At 43.9% G+C, this 25,539-nt stretch overlaps 1 protein-coding gene across 2 annotated transcripts in view; it reads right to left on the reverse strand.

Annotated features, from left to right (window-relative positions):
• Positions 1-25,539, reverse strand: part of AGPAT3 (1-acylglycerol-3-phosphate O-acyltransferase 3) — a 96,732-nt gene that overhangs the window by 21,506 nt on the left and 49,687 nt on the right. The gene's annotated exons all lie outside the window — the stretch shown is intronic.

Consider the following 25,539-nt stretch of genomic DNA (forward strand, 5'->3'; position numbering starts at 1 on the left):
CACATTCAAAACCCATGCTGGAGCAGGTTTAATAACTTCTCACCTTATCAAGCCACATTTCTGTGATCAAATATACCAGTTAGTGTGGGGGGAAAGTATAAAATGATAAAAAAAGCCTTAGGCTATGTAGCAGTACAAACTTGATCTGGAATGGGCATTGGTGCAGAATCTTGATTCCACCAAATTAGCCCTTAACTCTGAGGCTGTGCCATATTTATACCAGGTGCAGAAAGACTGGCAAGGGCTGAACCAGCAGAATGCCACAGGAGCTTAGACAAGCCTGATCCACTACAAATCCTGCCAGCACAAAGTTAACCCAGCAAACTCTATTTACCAAGCCACCAAACTGAGCTTATTGCAAACCCCACATTATCCAGCACTGGCCTGTTTGACCTGTTGGGTACTGGAAGCCACAGCCTCGAGGTCTCACCCAAAAAATAAAAGCTTGACCCTGATTTTTTGCCACAGCCACAGCTTGCTGATGGTTTTCAAGCTCAGCTTTTGCAAGTATGGCAAATGACCAGATCAAGCAGTAGATGGTAACAAATACTTTTGACAAACTAGGCATCCCAAGGTGGTGTGAACCCACTGTCTGAAAATAAAGTCCCTGCTAGCTGTGAGGAATCAAATAATTTTCACTCACCACCTGCTTACGGTGTGCTGCTATTTGTAAAACTCTACAGCAATTTAATTGTGAAAGCTTGTTTTCTATCCTCTCTCCTGCCAATCAGGTACAGCCTTTCAAGGCTCAGAGTGTCTAGTTTTTGCACAATTAACATCCATTTGCATCATTAGTAACCTACCCACTTCAGAGGCACATAAGAGAGGCAAAAAAAAAAAGCCTGGTTGAACACAGCCAGTATTGTGCCTACCACAGAAAGCAAAGCAAGAGGAATAGTATTGGAGCTCATGATAAATAATCTAAATTCTCCCAGTGTTTTCCTGTAAGGATGAAAGAAACATTTCTTCCACTAATAAATTACTTTAAGAACAGCTGTTGGGAAGCAGAGACTTCTGTTTGAAAAGGAACAAGTGGAGCCCTCCTTGCTCTTCCCTCCCCAAAAAGCTGCAGTTGTCTCACACAGCCAGAACACCACAGGAGTGTTCACACATTGCCATGTGGGAGGCAGCTGTGGCATCCAGTGACTCCCTAGCACTGGGCTTGTTTGTCTTTTCCACTGGCACACTCTAAAAAACACTGCCATACATTAAACACCAAGTTCTTCACTTCCAAGAGTCATTCTCTTCATCTGGTCTATCTCAAAAGCCAATTCAAACAAACAAGAAAAGAACAATTCCCTCCACCCCTGCAAGATATTTCTTGAGTTCCTCTGCAGAGCCATGTGCAAGCATCTTTGCCGATGACTGTGTCCAGTGTCAAACCATTCAAAGGCTGGACTTGAGGATCCTGGAAGCTCTTACAACATGATTTTATCTGTGACAGTCATTAGAGCAGCACTTGCAGCCTTTTTCTGCACAGCCTGGCCCCTCTCAGACAGGGGCACAAAGCACACACAGATGGCACAAGGAGAAACAGCAATGTCAGGTATTATCTATCCTCAAATCAAATGGTTTGGCTCCACTTCCACAGCCTCTTGGCTTTGAGCAGAATCTGGGGCTGGTGTTTGTCTCTAACATTAAGGACATTGCTGTTTTACAGACTCCAAAGGACACATCCCTCCTTACACAGCAGCAAGATGGTTTCTCCAGCTTTGCTGGGCATGGAAAACAGGATTTATCACTCTTGCACCAGCATCCTGCCCCACATGCTGGGCACCATAGAATCATTAGGGTTGGAAAAGCCCTTCAGGATCACTGAGTCCCATCTCTGACCAACCCTTACCTCATCAACTAAACCACAGCCCCAAAACTCACATCTAGTCACTCCTTGAACACTGCCAGGAATGGCAACTCCACCATTCCCCCAGGCAGTTTCAATGCTTAACAACACCTTCCATGAAGAAATTCCTCCTGATGTCCAATCTGAGCCTTCCTGGCACACCTTGAGACCACTTCCCTGGTCCTGTTGTTGTTGTCTGATCCTTCCAGTTTAGCTGCTGGATACAGAACCTGCCAGTCTCTGTTTTGACAATCCCTCACCTAACTATATTTGACTTTTAAGATCATTAGAGGTTAACCTTAATCTAGGAATTATTTCGTTTTCTGCATCCCTGCCCATGTAGGACAGCCAGGCAATTTAGGGACAGGACAAGAGGCAAAAGGTGGTCAGCAGCTGTTTTGTTGTATCCCAGGGTCAGGGGAGGTTGGGGAAATCAGAATTTGCTGAAACAAGGAAAAACACCACTTCTGCATTTGACATTTTATTAAGATCAGCTTAGTGAAGTATCTAGGAAATAAACAGCTGCCTCAGCCTAACACAGCAAAGTCTCAGCACTATTTTATTTTTTTTTAAACATATCCATATCATCTGCTTTTTTAAAGACCTGCTAGTCAAATCTTATTTTTGTCCTTGTTTTCCTTAAACACTGTCACTTCCCAGCATTGACCTTTCACCGCAAAAACTTCATTTCCTCCAGCACAGCTACACTAAGAACAGCGGGGAATTTTAGTACTCTCCCTGCTTTCACAGAATTAGAGAATGGATTGGGTGGAAGAAACATTAAATATCACCAAATTCCAGCCCCCACACCATGGGCAGGGACACCTCACACTAGACCAGGCTGCCCAGAGCCCAATCCAGCCTGGTCTTGATCTATCTGCTCTGATGAAAAAGTTCTTAAATGCTTTGCATCCTTCAGGGCTCTCTCCCTTATTTCTGTGCCTCTCAAGAAAAGAGCAAGGAGAAAAATGTTCTTGCCGTGGTGAGCTGACCCTGGCTGGAGGACTGGTGCCCACCAAGGCTGCTCTATCACTCCCCTCCTCACCTGGACAGGGAAAACACAACCAAAGGCTTGTGGGTGAAGGTAAGGACAGGAGAGATCACTCACCAGTTACTGTCATGGGTAGAACAGACTCACTGTGGGGAAATCAGCTCAATTTATTACCAACCAAAGCACAGTGTGGTAACGAGGAACAAAACCAGATCTTAAAACACTTTCTCCCAACCTCTCCCTTTTTTGCTGGGCTCAACTTCCTGATTTTCTGTGTTTCCTCTGACCCAGCAGTGCATGGGGACAGGGAATGGGGCTGTGGTCAGTTCATTACTCATCTCTGCCCCTTCTTCCTCAGAGAGAGAACTTCTCCCACACTTCCCCTGTTCCAGAGGGCAGTCCCTCCCACAGGAGACAGTCCTCCATGAACTTCTCCAATATGAGTTCTTCACCAGCTGCTCCATGTGGTGAAATCCTTCAGGAACAGGCTGCTCCAGAGTGGGTCCCTTGCAGGGCCACGAGTCCTGCCAGCAAACCTGCTCCAGCCTGGGCTTCCCACGGGGCCACAGCTTTCTTCAGGCTCTCATGGGCTCCTCCAGGGGCTGCAGGTGGATCTCTGCATCCCCATGAACCTCCATAGGCTGCTTTGACAGGGTCTGCAGGGGAATCTCTACTCCAGTGCCTGGAGCACCTCCTGCCCCTCCTTCTGCACTGACCTTGGAACTTCCTGGGCTTCTCCCACATATTCATACTCCTCTCTCTGGCCACCATTTCTGCTGTGGAATTCTTTCCCACCTTCCTTCTTCAGTGCACTACCCCAGAGGTGGTACCACAATCTCTGATGTGTTGGGATCTCTCGCTTATCAGAGTGACCCCGAGATGTGTTAGAAAGTCTCTTTTCCCAGCCTGGCACTTAAAGAAGGAGTCAGGGCTCTTCATTTCTCAGTCTCAAGGTTGTTTATTGTTCCTTATCTATAAAAAATTTTCTCCTGCCCTGCTGAGGTCTGTACACTCTGCCTGCCCTGGGGCAGTGTTATGTCTTTATACTAAAAACTATGTATACAATATTTACAATTACTTCCCAATACCTATCACCTATGTTAGGCAGTGAGCTTCTACTCTAAACCAATCTGAAAGTGCCAACATCACAGCAGAAGATGGAGGCCAAGAAGAAGAAGGAGAAAGGCTGGACATGCCCAGTTCCCTCCATCTTGCCCCCTGAACCCCCACACCAGAAACTCTAAAATCTACTTTTCCACCCCGTGATAACTTCACTATTATTCTACTTAATTTTTCATGGCTTGTAGATCTTCATCTAAGGTTGATAACTTGCTCCATGGGTCATAATCAAAACCACAGGCACCTTGGGCTCTGTGCCAGGGTCTCTGAGCCCCCTGGCAGGGGTCTTGGCTGCTCAGCACAGCCAGAGGGATGTCCTGGGTCCTGACATGATGGGCTCAGCCTTGGCCACTGGCTCTGTCCTGGACTCAAGGACAGATTTGTCCTCAAAGCCCCACGTTCACATGGATTCTCTGGTTACCAAAAGATACATCGTGGCCCTCAGCAGAAGTCAGATTATTACTATTCTCCTTCACCCAGCTGTCTACATTCATGGAAGTCCTAATGATTAAACTTCCTGGAGACTTTGACTTCTGCCATATGTGACTGGAATTTGCCACCAAGTTCAAAGCCATTAGAAGGGAGAATGACAGAGAAGTGTGACTGCATTCATTAAGAAATCAGTCAAATGCCCAACATGCACATTACAGCATTTCATGACACATACCTATTTATGAACTCAAAATTAAAAATTAAGCCACTAATCATTCTGGAAGACAATATATTCAGTTTGAACGCCAGAATTTAATTAATTTCTTGCTGTCATGCATGACAATCCCTCTGAAGTTCATGATGTTTGCATGAAATTAGAAACTGGTCCACTGATCCTAATATTCCAGCCCAGTGAGAATTAATGTGCTCGACAACAACAAAAACTGTGGCAGGCTGTATTTACATCTCCAGACCTCTGCCTGCAGTTTTTCTGATCATGCTTTTGCCATCTCTGCTGTGCCATATTTACCTCCACCCATGAAACCAATTACAGATATCTTTTTCCCTGAATATCTTGTCCCCACCCTGAAATCTGGTATTTTACCTACTTTTGCTATTTGAGAAATGAGCGAAACTTTTAGATCACTGAATTTCACCTTTTACCACCAAATTTTTAAATCTTATATTTTTCAGATAAATCTTTCTAAGCCTCTTTGATGTCTGTATAAACTTGGCAAACCCTGCCTGTGAGGAAGGGTTAATGATGTTGCAAGTCAGAAGCAGTAGAAAAAAGGCATTTTGTTGCCCATCAAGAGTTTCCTGACCATTTTTCAGAATTCTACAAACACTGCTCATCAAAAACACACAAAGAAAATAAAATCTCTTTTTTATTCAAAGTGAGATCTACCTGTTGCATGAGCTGCTTCCTGATTATGGGGACAGATAAAAGGAGCAGAAACCGGGAGCTCAAGAAAATGGCTTTTTCTGAGTATGCTTTCTACCCTCCCACCTTTCTGATGACCCAACTGAGGCTACTTCTCCTTAAAAAGCATGAAAATCACCAGTCTAAGTGTCTGTTCCCTCACCCCTCCTGAGATCAGAAAACCCAGGAGTCAGGGCAGAGATATAAGGGACAGCTTCCAATGGCCTGCCTATACTTCTTCGTCAGATAAATAAAAGTAAAGATCACAATCTGGTTATTTCAGAATCCTTCAGAAATACCACATTACCACATTGGGGCAGCAGGTTATTTCCCTGGACATTTCTGGGACATTCCACACAAAAAATATGCTGATCATCTTATGATTAATGCTTAGAAGTAATCAGTTACCACAAAGAAATAATTTTTCCTTGCAGAATACACAATACTCTTCTAGCTGAGAGACAGAAGTGCAGTGGCTATCCAGCTTTTAAAAGCTAAATGAAATATTCATAGCAAATAGGAAAATATTCAGGAAGACAAGAGGTCATTGATGGGCTCCCTCTTCCTGCACCAGACCACATCTCCTTCTGGGATGAGGAATTTGGGAGCCTGACCCCCGTGATGCAGAAGCCACACAAAAGCTATGGAAAGAGTATTTACCCAGGGATTTACTAAAACCCAGGGATTGAGTATTTACCCAAAAGCATCCCAGGACTCCTGCTCTGCTCAGAGTCCCCCAGACTCTGCCATGGCACCACTAAAAGCAATCTCCACTCAGGCCTCATTTATTTTAACACCACAGGTGTCTAAGTGGGCTGGAAAACAGAGCTTAGACAAACAGCACTGAGTCAGAGAGAATAAGCAAATAAGGTATAACAACAGTTTTGGTACCCATTTGAACAGTCTGTACCAGGGATTCTCCAGATAAGCTGTAAAAATAGACAGCTACTCAATTGCATCCCACACAGCATTACAAACTGTCTACTACAGAGCCAGCCTTTTAAACCTAAGCATGACAGAAAGATTATCTTAGTTTCTCACACAATGAGTCTAATTTCCCTGAACGTGCCTCACTGAGGTGCAAGGCTGATTCAGAGTTCATTAAAAATCCTGCTTGTCATGAATTTTTCAAATTGAAGGGCATGGGAAAAAAGCTTAAGCTAAACTGAGGTCACAGAGATGTAAGTTTGGTTTTGAGTTGTAAGAACTAGGAATAAGATCTCAAAAAGTAAAAATGGTACCAATCCTGAAATCAGATGAAAACTCATTCCCTGAAATGTTGTCCATCTTGGCCTTGAAACAGCACCACAGCCAATTTCCAGAAAAGGTCAAGAGTGGAAGATTATCACCATTATCTGTCTGGAATATACTCCTTACTTTGGGCTTGATCTGAAGGCATTCAAGCCACAGAAACTTCCACTCATGTCAATAGGTTTGGCTCAGTATCTGTACATATTTTTGATAAGAATATTTCCATCAAATAAAAAGCCTTTGGTTTGACTCATCATCCTGATGAGATGCCAACACTTTGGGGAGAGAAGGAAGGAAGAGAGAGAGAGAGAGAAAAGCAAAGAGAGAGGGAAAGAGAGGAAGGAAAGAAGGAAAGAGAGGAAGGAAGGAAGGAAGGAAGGAAGGAAGGAAGGAAGGAAGGAAGGAAGGAAGGAAGGAAGGAAGGAAGGAAGGAAGGAAGGAAGGAAGGAAGGAAGGAAGGAAGGAAGGAAGGAAGCAAGGAAGGAAGGAAGGAAGGAAGGAAGGAAGGAAGGAAGGAAGGAAGGAAGGAAGGGAGGGAGGGAGGGAGGAAGGGAGGGAGGGAGGGAGGGAGGGAGGGAGGGAGGGAGGGAGGGAGGGAGGGAGGGAGGGAGTGGCGGAAGGAAGTGGCAGAAGGAAGTGGCGGAAGGAAGGAAGTGGCGGAAGGAAGGAAGTGGCGGAAGGAAGTGGCGGAAGGAAGTGGCGGAAGGAAGTAAGGAAGTGGCGGAAGGAAGGAAGTGGCGGAAGGAAGTGGCGGAAGGAAGTGGCGGAAGGAAGTGGCGGAAGGAAGTGGCGGAAGGAAGTGGCGGAAGGAAGGAAGGAAGTGGCGGAAGGAAGTGGCGGAAGGAAGTGGCGGAAGGAAGTGGCGGAAGGAAGTGGCGGAAGGAAGTGGCGGAAGGAAGTGGCGGAAGGAAGTGGCGGAAGGAAGGAAGGAAGGAAGGAAGGAAGGAAGGAAGGAAGGAAGGAAGGAAGGAAGGAAGGAAGGAAGGAAGGAAGGAAGGAAGGAAGGAAGGAAGGAAGGAAGGAAGGAAGTGGCGGAAGGAAGGAAGTGGCGGAAGTGGCGGAAGTGGCGGAAGCAAGGAAGGAAGGAAGGAAGGAAGGAAGGAAGGAAGGCTGTGCTTATGGCTCTGGCATTCATGATCATTTCACAGACATATAGAATCAGACTTAATGAGAAGCTTTTACATTTCCTTCTTATCTTCAAGACACAGGTTGCTCTAAGAAAAAATACCAAGATAACCAGTTGTTTAACTTGCATTTTGTAGTGAGAAGACCACAGAATATAATAACAAAGCAAAAAAAAGTATTGAAACAACTCAGTGCAACCAGAAGGGAAAAATGCCAGCTCTCAATACTACAGACCACTGCACCTGAGGGGCAGAATTCCCCCTTCCCTGCCCTAAATGCAATGTTACTGACATGACTGAGCCTCCTCAACATCTGCAAAAAGCACTCTGCTTATGCCACCACTAGGGATGAAATTATATTTTCTCTAACTTCTGCTACACTATTACAGCTGAAAACACCACCAATATTAAAATGGCTGTTTTCAAAATTTAATTTCAACCATTTCCTTGTATCACAGTTGGCACAAGAAAGAGAGAGCAAGTGTGCACAAATTCAATTTCTTCTCAGCATACACCCTTCAGTTAACATTGCCTCTGTTTGAACAAATGGATTGGATAACCAAAATGAACCCTGACTGGCTTAGAAATCTGCTGGCTGCATGACAACCCCCACAAGGAAGCAAAACTCCTTGCAGGATTTCTCTCACTGCGAGCACCACTTTATTGACAAAGAAAATAATGGTATTTTCATAGGGCTTTTCTGTTCACAACAGGGAAAGCAGAGAGATTCTGTCACGAGTTCCCTGGGTAAAACCAGCTCAGACAACTCTGATGCCATGGCTGAGTCTCACCAGAGCAGGCTGACATCGCTTTTCCCACAAAACTGCCTCCCATACTCACAGGACATCACAGGGCTCTGCATGGAGCTCTCCAGGGAAGGCACCCCACAACTTCAATTTGTTTTTACTCCAGGAAGACAATCACTGTCATATATTTTAATAAACTTACAATAGTTTTTATTAGAGTATGTCACTTACAACTGCTGGTAGGTGTTTGTGTGCTGCCTCTCCCCTGGATACACACATTTGTCATCCCTCAGTCGGCAGTCTCACACTTTTGTTTCAGTATGAGCAACGCAAAATTAAATTTTCTTCAAACTATAACTACAAAACCTTAATTGCTATTAAATTTCGATTAGATAATCATTGTGAATTTGGCACATTTGGCTCGTTTCTCACAAGGTTCAGATGGGTCTTTTGGGTATATGCATATTTACAGATACTTTTGAGAGCTCTTGCAGAACTCAGCCTTATAAACCTTGTCCCAAATATTACTGATCACCAAGGTTTGCCCATTTGAGCTCAAGTTTTCTTTAACCTGCTTGCTATCAGGAGGAAAAATAAACACTCTGTAACTTACATTGTTCTACAGTGTAAGTTGTTCTACAGCCACAAAATTAGCCTGATTTTGAAAACCAAAATCAGGTAGACACAGATTACTCCTGGTTTCATCTTTAGTGGAGAGCACAGAGACATGAGCCAAGGCAGGGGGATCCATGCTCCCACCAGCACAGCAAGACACAGCAGGATGGAGCAGCAGAAGATAAGCAAGGCTGTAATTTCTAAGAAAAAAGGATTAAAACCAAGGGAAAATACCAGCCCACTGCAAGACATTTACACTGAAACGCACGAGCTAGAACGCTATCATATTCTGTATATTTTAAGAAATAAATAGGAACAATTATTCAGCTTTGCAAATTCCTCCTGGCTCCAGACAGACAGCTTAGCGTGACTCACTCAGGATTGGCTGTCAAACACCTTCTGCCAGCCTTGTTCCTCCTCTTGGGAACTTTCAAACTTCTCCCTGGCCTTGTTTGCTTGGTGTTTGCAGCAGCTCTCCCCACTTTGCCACTCTGGGTAAAACTCCCTCAATGGAGAAGCAGGATGATCCTTGCCAGCTCCTTAATTCCCTATTCTTTCCCTTGTGTCATACTCTACACACACCAACACCTTCCCAGTCCACTGCTTGGTGCCACAGTGGCCTTGAGCCCATCCCATCACTACCAGAGCTGCAGGCCCTGCCTGCCCACCAGGTGCTCAGGTTGTGTGTCAACCCCAAATTCTGAAAAACTGTCACGTTTCCAGCTTGCTTCGAGAGCAAAAGCAGGCTGGGAGAAGCTCTTGGAGAACTCAGCACACTCCAGCAGGTCCACTGCACTTCTTTAAAGGACAGGCAAATATTTTGAGTCCTGGTAACTGCTCCTTGGAATCTCACCCCAGGTGCAATGCCAGTGTGTCCTGCCTGAGGTAAAACTGGGCAGATTGTGGCAGCAATGGGATGCTCCTGCTGTTGAACACTCCCTTCCTTTCCCCAGACAGGTTCACTCACCAGAGATAAATAAGAAAGGACATCACAGAATCAAAGGATGGTTTGGGTTGGAGGGGACTTTGAAGCTCATCTCATTCAACCCCCTGCCATGGGCAGGGACACCTGCCACTACCCCAGGTTGCTCAAAGCCCCATCCAACCTGGTCTTGTACATCCCCTAGGATGGGGCAGCCACAGCTGCTCTGGGCAACCTGTGCCAGGGCCTCACCACCCTCACAGAGAAGAATTTCTTCCCAACATCTAACCTAACCCTACTCTCTTCCAGTTTGAAGTCATTCCCCATGTTCTGTCACTCCAGTTCCTCTCTGCCTTCATGCAGGCCTCTTCAGATCCTGGAAGCTGTTCTGAAATGTTCACACAACCTCTTCACCTTCTCCTCTTCTCTTTCTCTTCTCTTCTTCTCCTCTTCTCTTTCTTTGCTCTTGCTCTTCTCTTCTCTTACTCTTCTCCTTCTCTTCTCCTCTTCTCTTTCCCCATATCTCATCCTGTCTCCACAGAGAAAGTGCTCCAGTCCTCCTATGAACTTTGTGGCCTCCTCTGAACTCACCCAACAGTTCCACACCCTCCCTGTGCTGGGGCACAAGAACTGTACTCCGCATTCCAGCTGAAAATCCTGGCTGAGGAGGCAAGCAGAGCACCTTTGGCAAACACAGTGCACCCCTTTAGCCCTGTACACCAAGGGAGGGATTATTGGGACAGCCAGGAGCCAGCTGGAGCTCCCTGCACAGCCCACACATCATTTCATGTGGCACTTGCAGTGAACAAAATCACCAGCAGCACCACAAGAGATGCAAGCAGTTTTGAATGCTCATCGTGAAAAATAAGCCAACAAACCTCCAATAACCACAGAGTTTTGCATGCTTCCCACTCCCAAAGTTGTACTCAAGGCATGGGAATTCCTTTCCTTAGTGACAACACAGAACTTTAGGATGTTGCAGATGTAAAACACATCCCCAGAGGGACCTGCTGGTTGTCCACTTGTGCTCGTGTTGCTCCCTGCAGCCAAGCCAAGACTGAGCAGTTTGTGTTCAGCCCCACACTGATGTGGCTTTGAGGTTTCTGGAGCTGAGGGTGAGGGAGCAGGAAGCAATGTTTATTATCCCTGGAAGGAGCAGGATGGAGGGGATGACCAATTTCAGACATGAGTAGTGCTCACAGTGTGGATTCTCTGGAGATCTCATAGACTCAGTAGGCAGCACTGGCACACCAAACAATGCTCCTCAGCCAATGGCAGGTCTCACTATTTGGGCAGAAATCCCTGAATTTGAAAATCACTTTGCTCATAAATCAATAAAGACACATAGATACAAAAACATGCTGAGGTCCAGCAGTTTCCATGATAGGAATTGTAGGCCTGAAGGAGCTTCATTTTAAGTCAGTAGTTATGCTGGTATTTGGTAAGAAATTACCTTTAGAAAATCAGCATTGTAATCAGAGAAAGGCTGGGAAGTGGAAACCAGGAGAGCATGGATCTCATGATTGAAAAGCAATGCCACAATTATGGCTGGCCATAATCAATGCTCTTCTCAAATCAGCTCATCATTTATTCCATCCTGCTGCACCCTGAGCACCTTTCTAAGTGCTACACTACATCAGCAATCCCACAAATCTGGGATAAAATTTGCATTTGGACAGAAGCATTAATGTTCCTTTTTTACAGGCAATGTGGCAAGAGCATCAAATCCCTTCCCTCCCCACAAAAGTGATTGCTGCCAGTTGAATTCTCCTGTTAAGATCAACCAGTACAGTAAGAAAGTTCAGATGAACATTTTAGACATACTCCTGCAAAAAGGACAGACAAAAGGAACGAATTCTTCCCAGTTCTCAACTGGAACAAACTCCTGCCCTGAGCTTAACTTCTCAAATGCTGCGAATGTGACACATATTTGGTTTCTCACCTTTGTTCCCCATGCAGGTCACTGTTATTTCTGCACAAACACCTTGAGTATTGTGAAACCCTGACCAGGCTGGGTGCTGACACAATTCCCATGGCTGTGACAGGCCAGGAGGAGCCACAACCTCCCCTCCACCTGACATGAAGGCGGGCAAAACCAGCAATAAAGTACATTGTGAGTCAAAAATACAACCCAGGATTTAAGTTTGATTAAAAAAACAAAACAACACAACACACCAGACACTAAAAAAAGCAAAACAAACTCTATCTGCTCAAAATTATAAAAGAGGGCTGAGACCAAAACTTACAAACATGTTATTTCACAGAAGTAGTTGGAGCTGTAAGTTACCTCTGCAAGTTCTTCTCATACAGATGAAAAATGGGTACTTTTTTATTTTGAAGAACTCAGGGCTTTTGCACCCCCTGACTGGAAATCATGTCAAGATTTAACCACCAGGAAATCACATTCTGCATCCAGCAGCTCTATTATTTTCAGACTTTCCCATGGAGCAAATGCTGATACTGACATTTTCCCCCTCAAATGTAAGCATTTTCCATTTCTCCTGCAAAGAAAGACTTTTTGCCTTAATTACTTCTGGTTTTGATAGAGCTAGCAGGTGTAGTGAGTATTTTCTTCATTTCAACTAGTTCATTCAAAGTTGAAAACCCAACTGGGAATTGAAAAAAAAAGAAAAAGTCTCTTGCAATCTCTGAATAAAAAGCAGGTGGGAGAAAATGAGGTCTCTGAATTTTAAAGCAGCCAGACTTTCCTTGGCACTTAGGTCTTGTTTCTTCCCTTACATTCTGGCTGCACTTTAGTGAGAAGAACACTACCCAGAGTGGATTTTCACAGTAATTCAATATCTTTCCAAAGCCCTTCAATCTTTCTGAAGTTATTAAGACTGATAGTTTGACTGCATGGGTGAAAATGCATTTTTATGAATACAAAAACCTGAAGCTACCACAATTACAACTGGCACCATGTAGGGGCCTGAATATATGTATTAGGTATGGAATCCCCCGGACAGCCGAGAGCTGTGGCAGCCTGGGAGCTGGGACAGATACGTATATTGTAATTGTATAATTGTTAAAAGAAAAGGGGGGAAATGTAGGGGCCTGAATATATGTATTGTTATAAAGGAGTCCTTGTGAATATATATATATGTAGTGAGAGTATGTATTAGATAGGTGGGTCCTGTTGCTCTGGATGAGCTACAGCTGTGGGATCCTTGGTTGGGTAGCAGCTGTAGCTCATGAAGGGCTCTGGGATAAAAGGGGGTTGGGTCGAGAGCCCAGGAGGAGCCCCTATGGAAGCCATGAGGAACTGTGCTGCAGAGAGGAGCTGCATAATAGGACCAGCAAGAAGGTATGGACTTTAAGATGGGACTCCAGAAATATGAAATACAATAAGATAACAACAACAATTGGTGACCCCGACGTGATAAAGAACATGCAGCCAAGGAGAAGGTATGGAATCCCCCGGACAGCCGAGAGCTGTGGCAGCCGGAGAGCTGGGACAGTGGAAGATAGGACAGCTGAGAGCTGTGGCAGCCTGAGAGCTGGGACAGATATGGATATTGTAATTGTATAATTGTTAAAAGAAAAGGGGGGAAATGTAGGGGCCTGAATATATGTATTAGGTATGGAATCCCCCGGACAGCCGAGAGCTGTGGCAGCCGGAGAGCTGGGACAGTGGAAGATAGGACAGCTGAGAGCTGTGGCAGCCTGAGAGCTGGGACAGATATAGATATTGTAACTGTGTAATTGAGAAATTGTTAAAAGAAAAGGGGGGAAATGTAGGGGCCTGAATATATGTATTGTTATAAAGGAGTCCTTGTGAATATATATATGTAGTGAGAGTCCTATGTATTAGATAGGTGGGTCCTGTTGCTCTGGATGAGCTACAGCTGTGGGATCCTTGGTTGGGTAGCAGCTGTAGCTCATGAAGGGCTCTGGGATAAAAGGGGGTTGGGTCGAGAGCCCAGGAGGAGCCCCTATGGAAACCATGAGGAACTGTGCTGCAGAGAGGAGCTGCATAATAGGACCAGCAAGAAGGTATGGACTTTAAGATAGGACACCAGAAATATGAAATACAATAAGATAACAACAACAATTGGTGACCGTGACGTGATAAAGAACATGCAGCCAAGGAGAAGGTATGGAATCCCCCGGACAGCCGAGAGCTGTGGCAGCCGGAGAGCTGGGACAGTGGAAGATAGGACAGCTGAGAGCTGTGGCAGCCTGAGAGCTGGGACAGATATGGTAACTGTGTAATGGAGAAATTGTTAAAAGAAAAGGGGGGAAATGTAGGGGCCTGAATATATGTATTAGGTATGGAATCCCCCGGACAGCCGAGAGCTGTGGCAGCCTGGGAGCTGGGACAGATACGTATATTGTAATTGTATAATTGTTAAAAGAAAAGGGGGGAAATGTAGGGGCCTGAATATATGTATTGTTATAAAGGAGTCCTTGTGAATATATATATATGTAGTGAGAGTCCTATGTATTAGATAGGTGGGTCCTGTTGCTCTGGATGAGCTACAGCTGTGGGATCCTTGGTTGGGTAGCAGCTGTAGCTCATGAAGGGCTCTGGGATAAAAGGGGGTTGGGTCGAGAGCCCAGGAGGAGCCCCTATGGAAGCCATGAGGAACTGTGCTGCAGAGAGGAGCTGCATAATAGGACCAGCAAGAAGGTATGGACTTTAAGATGGGACTCCAGAAATATGAAATACAATAAGATAACAACAACAATTGGTGACCCCGACGTGATAAAGAACATGCAGCCAAGGAGAAGGTATGGAATCCCCCGGACAGCCGAGAGCTGTGGCAGCCGGAGAGCTGGGACAGTGGAAGATAGGACAGCTGAGAGCTGTGGCAGCCTGAGAGCTGGGACAGATATGGATATTGTAATTGTATAATTGTTAAAAGAAAAGGGGGGAAATGTAGGGGCCTGAATATATGTATTAGGTATGGAATCCCCCGGACAGCCGAGAGCTGTGGCAGCCGGAGAGCTGGGACAGTGGAAGATAGGACAGCTGAGAGCTGTGGCAGCCTGAGAGCTGGGACAGATATAGATATTGTAACTGTGTAATTGAGAAATTGTTAAAAGAAAAGGGGGGAAATGTAGGGGCCTGAATATATGTATTGTTATAAAGGAGTCCTTGTGAATATATATATGTAGTGAGAGTCCTATGTATTAGATAGGTGGGTCCTGTTGCTCTGGATGAGCTACAGCTGTGGGATCCTTGGTTGGGTAGCAGCTGTAGCTCATGAAGGGCTCTGGGATAAAAGGGGGTTGGGTCGAGAGCCCAGGAGGAGCCCCTATGGAAACCATGAGGAACTGTGCTGCAGAGAGGAGCTGCATAATAGGACCAGCAAGAAGGTATGGACTTTAAGATAGGACACCAGAAATATGAAATACAATAAGATAACAACAACAATTGGTGACCGTGACGTGATAAAGAACATGCAGCCAAGGAGAAGGTATGGAATCCCCCGGACAGCCGAGAGCTGTGGCAGCCGGAGAGCTGGGACAGTGGAAGATAGGACAGCTGAGAGCTGTGGCAGCCTGAGAGCTGGGACAGATATGGTAACTGTGTAATGGAGAAATTGTTAAAAGAAAAGGGGGGAAATGTAGGGGCCTGAATATATGTATTAGGTATGGAATCCCCCGGACAGCCGAGAGCTGTGGCAGCCTGGGAGCTGGGACAGATACGTATATTGTAATTGTATAATTGTTAAAAGAAAAGGGGGGAAATGTAGGGGCCTGAATATATGTATTGTTATAAAGGAGTCCTTGTGAATATATATATATGTAGTGAGAGTCCTATGTATTAGATAGGTGGGTCCTGTTGCTCTGGATGAGCTACAGCTGTGGGATCCTTGGTTGGGTAGCAGCTGTAGCTCATGAAGGGCTCTGGGATAAAAGGGGGTTGGGTCGAGAGCCCAGGAGGAGCCCCTATGGAAGCCATGAGGAACTGTGCTGCAGAGAGGAGCTGCATAATAGGACCAGCAAGAAGGTATGGACTTTAAGATAGGACACCAGAAATATGAAATACAATAAGATAACAACAACAGCACCATAAAACAGGATTTAGTCAGATTTATGTCTAGACTCTGATAATGACACTTTTAAAGCATTAATTGAACACTGTGGGGAAAGTACTAAGAAATAGTTCAAGAATAACATGCTTAGGTAATATGTCATCCTCTTGGCTCCTGATTTCTAATCTGAGATTAACATCTGCCTTGTATCTGGTAATTAAACCTCTCATTAGGTCCCAAATTCTGAAGTTTAATCAGATAAAAAGTTTTCTTTGTCAAAAAAAGACAAACTCAAACCAAACCAAACCAACCAGGCTGAAATACAACTATTTCAGAGAAAAACTTTACATTTCTAACTTCAGCATTTCTGTATTTCTATGCAGGGATTTTCAATTTAACAGTAGATTTGGTGAAGTGCCCTTTCCTGAGTCACCTGCTCTGCTTTGCCCAACTCCCAGGTTGCAAAAAATTTCAGTTTCTCCACCCTTGTTGAAAACAAGAGTTTCACTGACAGCAAGTGGCCAGAGCAGAGCTGTGGAGCAACTAGATGAACTGGAACGTAATAAATTAATTAGACACAGTAAATTATGCTGCTTTTTTTTTCCAGCTTACCCCAATAAACTTTGTAACACCACAAAGCCAGTATGATGGCTTTAAAGAAGTTAAATATTTTATAGAAAGGCAGTTTTTTAGAAAATGCTGCCTGTTCCCAGGTGGGTGTATGGTTTCCCCCAAAGAGCAGAGTGCACAGCTCCAGGTGTCACCCCCTGGATAAAGGAACAATTTCCAAAGTGAACCTCACAATTGCTGAACAGAAAACTGGGACTGCCACTACCAATATCAGCAGTAAATTAAACCCAGGGAGTGGACAGGCACAGCCAAACCTCCTGCAAAACAGCAGCTTCCCCACACCCCTGTGGAGCCCAAACCTGATTCACAATTGCTCAGGTGAAGAGAAAGGGGAAGATAAATGAACATGGTTTAAGAGAAACTGAGGAGGAGTGCAGACCATGCTCCCCCTGAATCCACAACGTGAGCCAATCTTCCATCCCTCACTCTCCACCTCCATGCCAGAATATTCAGCATGTTTTTTCCCTCCATGCCAGAATATTCAGCATGCTATTTCCCTCCCCTCACTACATGCAACTACAGGAGTTATTTATACCTCAGAAGAAACTCTCCTGACTTTATTTTTTCCCCTACTTGCTGAATGCACAGAGTAAAACGACACTCTGGTGTCCTGACACCATCAATCTGATGCTAACTACTACCATGGCACAGAGACATGGTATTATATTAATAACCACAACCACTGTAACACTTGGATTTAGTCAGACAAGATGAGCTTACTAATTGCCAGAAAAACCTCTCTGAACTGGGCTGTTTGTCTCCCAATCCACTGAGCACAGAAGGAAGCTGCATCCATCCCCACACACATCACCCTGGTGCAGCTCTCACATCAGCTTCCTTCCACCAAACCTGCAACCACTGGACAAGCAGAGCAATCAGCAGCTAATCCAAAAACTCCCCAGACATATCAAGAGGGTAGTAAACCTAAAATATCCTTGCTTCATCTCCTTCTCCACATAAACATCTATTTTCAGAACTGTAGCTTCTATTATTGATCTCTTGAGAACAAACAATTTGGTTTTAATTCTCCCCTCACCATGGCAATATGTGCACCAAGTAGAAAGATGGTTTATTTAGTGAAGTGCATTTGATGCTATTTCTGCACTCAAGATACAAAACAGTATCTTCATGGTTTGCAAGTTTAATTTCTACAGTTATTTCACAAGAACTCAAGTACCCATTATTTTTTCTGATATTATAGGCCACTTGCCCAGTCATGTTTTCTGTTTTCTTTTCAAAAGAAGTTTTGAACAAGGCTATTACATTTTAATTTATAATTTAATTACTATTTTAATTTATATTTACGTTTTTCCTGACATTTCATACCATCATTTCTAGTTGGTTTCCTCTGCCAAGTTTCCCCCTCTCCTCTGTGTCAATGTACTTATTTTTGTCATCCTACCTGCTCCCATGTACACAGTTGGTCTCCTCAATCCTTCCCTGGATGACAGCTCCTATGAGCACTTTATGATCTTTGCTACACACAAAGTTTTTCTTTCACCTTCTGGGTTTTATAAATGTACTAGACTATGCAAAAGCAAAAAGAACACATGTATGACAGGGATCTGAGGGAAAGCATCTTCAAACAATTACAGGTGAATATATATTTCAAACTATAGGACAAACAGGAGAGGGGGAGTGACTCCAGCTGCTGACAGCATCTGTTTTCCTGGCACATTCCTTCTGCAGGATGAGAAATCAGCACTTTACAAAGATGAGGCCAAACCAGGGACACCTGCATTGGTTTGAATCTCTCCAGGCAAAAAAGGGCCACCAAAAAAAAGAAAACCCACAGGCTTCTCCCAGGTTTACTTCAGTTTCAAAGTCTAGCAAACTTCAGATGTTTGCATTTTCAAATGGCCTGTCCCAAGCAGCCACCTCTGGAAAAAGTGACTCATCATTCCCTTTTGCACATAGACTAATAAGATTCTGTTTAAAAGATGACACCAATTTCTATTACTGCCAGCTGTGTTAACAACACAGAACAGTGGGTTCAGCACTGCAACAAGTGAGTGCAAAGAGGCTGAGGAAATGCCATCCTTGGGCATTTTCAAAACCCAACTGGACAAAACCTTGAGCAAACCAACCTATTTCTGAAATCAGCTTGGCTGAAAGCTGCCTCATACTCAAATCACATCCACCCAACTATATTCTATGATTGCCTTTTTTGTTTTTTTAATGACAAGCCCACAATGACAATCTCCATTAAGAAAAAGATGCTGAGATCTCTCATTTGACCATGTGAAGCCATCCTGAGACCTCTCCTTGAAATATGATCAGTGGGCTGTACAGGAGGGCAGGCATTGCACACGGAGCAATAATAATTAAGTACAAACTGCCTGAGTTTCACTCCACTTCCCAGGTGGTTTTTGCAGCCTGCAATGAGCTCTGTGTTGTCATGGCTACTATTACAAGCATTTCACCCCTCTAAAACTAATCACATCCCAACTGCAGTACAGACACACCCTAGCAGGTAACTCAGCCACATATTCATTTTTAACTCTACCAGCTAAATCCAAGATGTGATTTGAAACACATTCATCCTTCTTAAGACAGATCTAAGTTTAAGTATTACTTACATTTATTTTTCTCCTCTCAATCCCTTTGCCAAGCACTGAAATGATGGGTTTCTCTCAGGGTGTCTTCCAGATTTCACAGCACTAAATCACATCTCTCTCACATCACAGTCTGACATCATTTGTTTTCAAAGGGCAAACAAATCAGCCATGGGGGACCAAGTGCCTGGGGAGCTGTGCTGCTGCACATCCTCAGTGGAAAGGGAACTGCTGCCTCTCTGGACCAGAGCAACCACTGCATGGAGCAGGATCAGCCAAGGCCCTGAGGTCAGCCTGGTTTGTGTTCAAAAGGAAAAAGCAGCCTGTGCAGTGTCACCAGCTGCTCTTCCAGCCTCTCCTCCAGCCTTTACTATCTCATGTTTTATCTAACCTCCAACTCAGACCCATATATAGGAATCTCTGTTTAGTTCCTGGATAACAATTGCTCTGCTTGCAGAGAGGAGCTTAAGTGGCTTAGAGAGCTGCCTGCCAGAGAATGGAATTTAGCATGTTGTTCCAAAAGCCTGGCTCCTTATGAACTTGGATTTTAGTGCTGGCAGTGCTCACATCCATGTAGAGACATGGGTAGCAAAGAACATCCAACTTTGTCATAACAGGTTCTTAGCAGCTCCTTTCTTCTCTCCCAGGCTACTTCCACGAAACTTGTAGTATTCCAGTTATTTTGGAGACATTCTCATAGAATTTCCAGCCAAGTGTGTCTGGAAATTCCTCCATGAGTTCAAAACATATCACTGAAGAGAGAGATAAATGTATTTGAACAGGACAACACTAAGTTTTATTTCCACAGCGAAGCAGGCTGAAAAGCCTGCCAAGCTCAACCTCTTCAGCTCATTATATTTAAAGACACAGCAATGCTATGTTAGGTTAGCCCAGATAAATTCATGCTTTAGGCACGTGGGCATGGCCACAGAATTCTTTGGGTATTGAGCTTTTAGACAGTTGAGGTTTCCATATTTTCCACAAGCAGCAGCCACAGCACAGAAACAACCCCCCTGAAATCCACATTGAGAACAGAGAGCTCCAACTTCTCTGCAAACTCCTGATTTAGAGGAATACTCTACACTCCTCAAAGTGCGTGGTTTGGTGCTACGGGCTGCTAGCAAGGCAGAGGCTGCTCTAATCTTCAGGCATTTATCTCAGACACAACTCCTCAGTCAATGTAGGACACCTATCAGCTCAGGGCTTCACTCTAAGCTGCCTAAATAAAGCACAAAGTGGCTTTTACACAAACACAGTTACATTTCAAGCACGGGCTGCTAGATTATGGGCACGTTATCCACAGATGACAGCTATCACAAACCCAGCCCTAACGTGACAGGATGGGGCTCAGTGCTCACATTTCACCAGTTTAGAGTTTACACTGCACTTCCCAGAGCTCCAAACCATTCCCATGGCCAGGGACTTCCCATGGAAACAACCTGGCCCCAGTGTCTGTGCATCAGCTCATAGAAATTAGGAACCTCCAGGTTATTGTGGCTGAAATAACAGATAATACATCCAGTCCAAAAACACCATTATGGGAATTGCTAATAAAATCCAAGTGAAGACAGACATCATGTGCTAAACTACTGCTTCAAACAACAGAAACAATGAGAGCAAAGCACCATTTCAGTCAATAAGGAAAAACAACCCAAAAAACCCAACAACAACAACAAAAAAACCCACCAAACAAACAAACAAAAAATCCCACAAAAAACCAAAAACCAACCAAAAAACCATGGGGCAGTGAAATTATGTAGTTCATTAAAACTAGAAGTCTAGCATAGGTGTTCCCTCTCAAAAAATATTAATCTATTGCAGTACAAAATACACCAGTAGCCAAAATGTTGTGATCTGAATTATTTTGCTCTTAATAAAATCAAAGTATTCATGGCAAGTCCAGGCTTTTGGGCATCTCACTCAAGCAACAAGGTGGCTCAAAGAATGAGGTAAAATCACTGTATCAAATTACCTTCACTTCTAACACAAAGTACACCAATGAATCACACTAAATACATGTTAATATTCCAGGTTCCTTTGGTGGCCAGAAGCTGAAACAGAAGGCAGATTTGGCAGCAGGAGAAAGAGAGGAAAAGCATTTTTTTCAAATATTTTAGCTTGGAAATGGTCAATTAAAACACAACCCTAAAAAAGTACAAATGATTCTTATGAATTTATCCTATATATTAAGTGATGACCAGCCTACACAGAGTGATAATCCATTATTTATGGGCTAAGAGATTTCTCAATTGGTGAAAAAGGACAATTCTTTTAGGGGCTCATGTGGGAGAGAATTTAACCAAACAAACTCTGAAGAGGCAATGACTGAGCAAAGAAGGAAATGTGATGTCTAATGCTGTTATAATTTCCGTCTACTTTGGTTCTGCACTACTGGATTGCTGAGTGCATCCTGTGAGGATTCACACCTGGTACCAGAAGGAGCCTGCATGTGGCTGGGTAATGGGGGAACTTTCTGGATTTTTCCCTAAACAACTGCCTGTAACTTTGAGACTCTGCTGGTCCCTCACCCTTTCACCACTGCCTGAGCACCAGCCTCCACATATCCAAGAAATGCATATTTATCTTCATCTTTCTGGTATTTTTCCTGGGGGGAAGTAGAAGAGACATGCTGATTTCCAAGGCTTGGGGTGGGATTGCATGAGAAATGCAGCAAGGGAGCCCCAGCCTGGAGGGTGCCGCAAATTCCAGTGGAACAGAGAATATTCACTTCTTAGATGAATTCCTTAGAGAGGACAATTTGAATTTAGCCCAGAAAGTGACCAAAATGCATCTGGTCCAGCAAGTTAATAAGGGTGCTCCAACCCAGGAGAGGCAAAAGATCAGATGGAATTACAGGAAAAAAAAAAAAAAACAAACAACCCCGAGTTAATCTCTCAATATGCAAGGTTGATTCCCTGCTGAACTGGTGATCTCTGATCTTAATCACCCCAGTTCCATCTGAGGATATTCTCAGGGAATTGCAGCAGCCAAACTAACATATTTAAGAAGAAAAAGGAAATAATTAGTCTTTCTAGCTACTTCCTACAGGGCAGACTTACATTAAAAATTAATGAACTAAAATATTTATCAAAGTCAGCTTTCTTCAAGCAACAACAAACTAAAGAGTTAAAAATACCCAAACCAACAAAGGCAAAAAAGTGCTGTAAGGTACTTGCATTAAATCTCATCTACATCTAATCAAGAGGTTTGAATAAGCTCTCTTCTCACAAACAAGCAGGTGATGTAATTAATTTTCTCCTGAACCTTGAGGTTGTCGAAGAAGAGGATCTGACCTAATACCAGCTAATTCCTGCTGTGTGCAGAATTGTAATCTCTCCTGCAAACCAGATTTGACCTGGATTCAAGTCAAGAATTTTAAGAGGGAACAAAATAAGGGGAAAGAATGAATTCTAAGAGATGTGTGCATGTTATTCTGTATGCATAATGCACACAAATTTATATTTGCATCAGTACAAAATCTAACTGCTGTCAGATGCACACATCACACCCCAATATTGAGTTAAGACATGAAGAATTAATTAAAAAGTACACTGGGTTCATGTATGTACTTACCACATGAACTTTCTTTTGTTAAAAATAACATTTAGCAGGACAGCTATAGACGTCCTTAAGCTCTAGATTTCCTGATTTTAACATTAAAACTGTAAAGTCATTTACACATTTTTCTGTCTGTTTTGTTGCACATTTTGAGGATTACAGGGACTAGTAATCACACACATTTTAATTTGAGCTGCCACACTGTATAGCTGAGAGTTTACATATCTGCAGAGAATCTCTGTAAAGCTTAAATGTAAATAAACTCATTAATAATACAATTGTGTGCATACACACACACAGAGGATTGTAGGCTTGTAAGCAGTACAGGCATAACCGCCTGAAGGAAAAACTTGGCAAAGAAAAACCAAGATGATCCTACATAAATTTTCATTCCTTTTGTTTTTTAAACACTTTATTAAACAAACAAACAAACTCATGTGTCATGCTGGAAACTTGTTCCCAGCAATGTTACACTCCTTGGAAAGTTCTCCAGGCACAGCCATATTAATTCCAACTCCAGCAAGCTTTTCCTTTTACAGTTGATGTGTATTTTTTCACTAAAGCCAGTCAACAGATTGGGTTTCTAAAAGTCATTGTTTGCTCCAGACAAGGCTCTAAAAAGTCTCAAGACTTCTTTTGGCTGAACATCTTGGACATATGTGGAGACACAGAGAAACAAGGCCAGCCCAGAAATGTAGGGCAGCCCTGCCCTGCTCCCACCCTTCCCAAACCCAGTCAAAACAGCCAGGCTCCTGGCTCTGCTGCTCCCAGCCACCACCTCCAAGGGGTAGAATCTTCATTTTCACCTGCCTGAGACATCCCTTTTCCATGCTGAAGACATTTGTGTCCCTAATATAAACACACTAATACACGGTGAGCCTGTCAGCCTAATTTCCGTGAGAGACAGCTGTGAGAACACTGAGAGCACAAAATAAGAGTGAAAGAGCTCTATAAAGGCTTGCAGAAAAAATGGAAACACACAGTCACCACCTTGCCCAAGTGGCATCCTTAGCCACTATGCTCTCAGCTGAATAAAAACACAAAAACTCAGAAGGCAACAAAACAGAGTCCCATAATATGTAACACGAGGGCAAATCAGGGAATGTATCTACTCCAGCCACACATTGCTAAGTACACACCAGCCTTCCAGAGCCCTTCAAAAATTACCACCATTCTCCAGCTCACCCCAAGGAAGCAGTTCAAAGGACAAGCCACCACGAGCACAGCTGCAGTACAAAAATCCAACTTACCAATACAAGTAATAGGCTAAAGCCAGGACAATCAGGGTAGCGCAGACTCCAGCTAACAAGCATATACTTGACTGGTTTACCAACATCTTCCCAGTTTGTTATTGATTAATAAACAAATAAACACAAAAAAAAAAAAAAAAAAAAACCAAAGAGGAGAAGAAATGGAACGGCAAAAACGCACGATGTGAGTCTTGGCTAGGAAAGTGAATCAGTCTTGACATGGAGGAGGGATTATGGTGACAAAAGCACATCGAGGTAAATCTGGAAGTGCTTCAGCTACTAAAACTGCCTGCTCAGCAGCCCAAAAAATCACCTGGCTGTCCTGTCTGCTACATGGCTTTGTAAGCCACTGAGCTAAAAAAGCCCCTCTTACCTCAAGAATGAAGGCATGAATGGGGCAGAAGAGGACTAATATTTAAAACAGGTAATACTGCTCAAGAAATATGACAGTCAGGTGGTGTTGCTGGCAAACCAAGCCTTTGCTCTAATCCAGTAAGCTCCTTACAGGAAATTACCAGGCTACAATGGACCGGATTCGCTCGCGTGGTCAGGCGTGTGCTCAGCACGGCCACTCAACACTTTCTGTGTCTGCAGGACCTGACAAAGGATTTTAACAAAATCTAGATTTCAGCACAAAGGAACCTCCCATCACAGGACCCAACAGATGATAATGGTGTTTTTTCTCTCTTCTTCCTGCTCCACAATCAGGGCTTTAGGAAGGCCTGAGCAGGCACAGTCCAGGGGTTTGGTTAACAAAGAGGAGATACTGGAGCCTGGAGAGGGGAGAAATGAAGTGGCAGCAGCTGCACCCTGTGCAGGAGCACAGTGCTGGTGGGGTGGTAAAGCTCAGGGCCCTGATGCCTCAGGTTTAGCTTTTATATTCTTCAGATTCTGTTCTGCTTTAGCATGTAAATCTAGGCTTCATATTAGGGGGTGGTGAGCTCTCTTCACAGGGCAGGGAGACAAAACAATTCCTGTTTTAGCTGGGGACCAAGGACAAATGATCCAAATCTCAGGCCCAAGAGCATAAACAAGGTGGACCAAAGAGAGAAAACAAGAAAGATGGGACTTCATAACCTAAAGCTATAAATAGAAAATTAGCTCCAATATGCAAATGGAGCAGAAAAAGTGAGAGACTCTGTGACCGGTCATCCATTTTGTGGCCATTTTGGGTTGTGCTGCCCAAGGTGGATCTATTGAGCCTCTTAATAAATCACTACTTTATTCTTTAGCTCCATCCAGTCTCTGCTCTAGGGCAGCATTCACAAGGCATCAGCCCCATCCTGATGCTCTGCAGCATAATGTGGACAGTCCAGGTAAAGAGAGACCAGGACACAACGGCTGGACTGAAGAGTGATTCCCATTTATCAACACAGCCCTCTATGAAGATGAAGGATAACTCAAAGTTAGACCTCTAAAGAAACAGATTCCACACAAAATCTAGCTTAGATACCAACAATAAAATTTAAGTGGTAGCCACAGGTCCCTGACACACCCATTTTTTGATGAAACTTTAGCAACAGCACTAAAGAGAGCAAAGTCATGGTGTAAGACCCTCTTAAAACCCTGGCTGCCCTGGAGGTAGAGTCACATTGGAAGATTT

This window comes from Ammospiza nelsoni, chromosome 2, assembly GCF_027579445.1.
Source record: "Ammospiza nelsoni isolate bAmmNel1 chromosome 2, bAmmNel1.pri, whole genome shotgun sequence".
Taxonomy (NCBI): domain Eukaryota; kingdom Metazoa; phylum Chordata; class Aves; order Passeriformes; family Passerellidae; genus Ammospiza; species Ammospiza nelsoni.